This window comes from Corvus brachyrhynchos, unplaced genomic scaffold, assembly GCF_000691975.1.
Source record: "Corvus brachyrhynchos isolate BGI_N302 unplaced genomic scaffold, ASM69197v1 scaffold121, whole genome shotgun sequence".
In the NCBI taxonomy this organism is placed as follows: domain Eukaryota; kingdom Metazoa; phylum Chordata; class Aves; order Passeriformes; family Corvidae; genus Corvus; species Corvus brachyrhynchos.
The window spans coordinates 364,281-367,160 of record NW_008236445.1 but is presented as its reverse complement, the minus strand read 5'-3'; positions in this window follow the sequence as shown (position 1 = coordinate 367,160).

Genomic DNA, 2,880 nt, shown 5'->3' with positions numbered 1-2,880 from the left:
TAGTTGGACGCAGGCATCTTGCGCCGACACGGATCTGTACGCGCACCCCTGTGCCCAGGCAGGCATGCACCGAGCACGAGTGTTCCCGTGTCACGTGTGGCACTGCCTAAAATACACACCGTGTGTAAGGCGGTAATCGCTGCGCTATTCAGAAGGACAACCCTCGGTGCAAAGCCCCAGCCAGCCCTCTACTACTCGAGGCGATTTCGCAGGCACTTCCTCTCCTACACCTGCTGGTCACCGCTCTGTGGAGGGGGTGGTCATTCCCCATAAAAACGTGTAAATAAGGAGGGCTGTGTCTCCCACGGACGGCCTTCGGGTTTTCGTGGTTTTATATGCAAGTATCCGTTCTTCCACAATAGTATTCGGAACCTGCAAACTATTTTCCATACTTGGTTGACAGTAAGGTCAGCCGGAGTTAAACGGGGCTCGCTTCTTTCCTTTCAGGCGGGTTCCATCGCTCCCTAGCCCGCACAGAACACCTGCAGCCCGTCCGTCCGTCCCCTCCCCACCCTGTTCGACCCCCGGCCCCGCAGACGGAGCGCTCTCCCGCCGGGGAGGGGGCTGCTCCTCCGCTGGAGCCGCAGCCCGGTGGGGCTGGGTTATCCTCGGGGCTCCGCTGTACAAAGGCAGGACTTCTCCCCCGGCGCCGGGCAGCGCCGGAGGGAGCCTTCCCTGAGCTTCCCCGCGGGAGGGGGCGCCCAGCGGCCTAGCGTCTCCATGAGGATGCGCCGGGCAGCGACATGAGCATCCTCGGAGATGTGCCCCGTGTGCAGGCAGCGCGCTCTGTGTCAGCCAGGCAATCCACGGTGTTCAGCTGTGAGAGACAAGTATGGGTTAAAATATCCGGGAAAGAGAAAACACGATAGTCCCCTCACTGTAGAAAGACAAAAATCACTTCCCCCCACACGGCAAAGTCAAAAATAGGTTAAGAAGTCGTTGTGCAAACCTATACACATGGGAAAGGTCTGTTAAATTATTTATGGTCGTTTATACTGAGTACATAAATAGTATTTTAAACTGGAAAGTTCATAACACCATTTTAAAATCTGTCGATCAGTAGTGCAATCACCGATTTCCACACCAGTTCTCAACTACAGGTGTATACACTTAATATAGAGAGTAGTCTCAAAGGCAGATCTGAAAGCAGTGAAGCTATTTTTATTCACAGAACCAGTCATGCGTGCAAAACGGTGAAGCATCAATGTCTTATAGCTCAAAAAAAAGAAAAAAAAAAGCGCCAAAAATAAAGCCAGCAAAACCCCCAAGAATACAGCATCCTAGTACTGATGAGTTTGAAAGAGAAGCCTTAAACCTGCAAAGATTTGTGCACTAACTGGCGCAAAGGTATTCAGTAAACAGTGCACAAATCTGCAAAAATTAAGTGTGCTCTATTTTGTGCGTGTGCTTGTGTGTGTTCATGTTGGAACCTCGACGCTGATTTCTCAGGTTTTTAATCTGATGGTACCTTGGAACCAGCTTTTGGAAGACTTCATGTATCACTCACATTTCACATTTGTCATAGAGAGTGGCTTAATGCATGTGATTATGTTTCCCCTAGTGGTTTGCTCTAACCACTGCATGGTGGGGGTTTTTTGGGTTTTTTTTGGTGTTTTTTTTTTTTCTTTTAACCCAAGCAGACGTTGTTTGTTGAGATGAAGTTGAGTTTATTCTCAGCAAAGAAATGTAACTGTTGTACATATATATATATATATATTTGTGTACACACCAATATACACATATATATATATATATGTATAGGTGTTGTTCATGATATAGTTGAATAGTAGCAATCCCAGTGGTTTCAGGTGAAAAATGGGGCACATAACATTTGAAAAGTGTATGGCATGATAGACACCTATCTGAAATAGCTGAAACTTTTCTGTTTCATCCTGAAATTGTCCCACAAGTTTTTACATGATTTGATTTTCAGATCAGGACCTGAAAACAAGTGGTTTCCCCTTTACTTTGAAAAGGAAGGGAAGTAAGGGAATTCATTCATAAGGAATTCTTCCTTCAAGGGAAGGAAAGTGCAGGTAGAACATTTCATGCATTATCTCATGAGTTAATGCAATGATATGGGAATATTGATTCTGCGCATCCTAAAAGGACTAAGCTTGGCTGCACATTGCTTCTACTGTCCAGAAGTTCCATAGAAAATTAAATCTTTAATTGATTATCTTCTATGTTTGTTACTCTGAATAAGCTAAAATACATAAAGGAATTATAGAGCTTTTTAAAATGATTACCTGTAAAGCTTTTTTTTGCCTACTGATATTTCATTGAGGTTCTCATGGCAGATAAGGCCACTTAGGTAAATTGTGGAGAGAAACTGAGAGGTCAAACACACTGCACTGTAAACAGCTGGATGTATTTATGAAGAAAATTAAGTCCTTGACTCTGTACTGTTAGTTTTGCTTTTGCAATTTTTATTGTAGTTTACCTGAAGGAAATTCTGGAATTCTCCTCCCTGAGAAGAGGAGGAAAATGAACATTGTGTTCTGGGAATGCAGTCTGGTGGGACAAGGATCAGCACTGTTACATGTGAAAGATAGAATTAATGCCTGCTACTGTCGTTGGGAATACACATGCTCTGAACCTGCTCAGAGACTGAGTCTCCTGCTTTTAGTGATGCCCAGGTATTCTCGGATTAAACTACTATTTTCAGATCTAGCTCATGATAGACTCCTTCCTTAAAGGTGATATAGGCCAGATCCTGTGTAACTTTATCCCATATGGTGATTGCCCCAGTATGTAGAAGGACAGTTGTCAGAAAGATAATTTCTTGTTGAATACCAAATATACTTACGTAAAATTAAAGAATAAACAAATCCCTGTCCTGATCCTTCTGAAATTATACTGAAGGATACATACATTTAG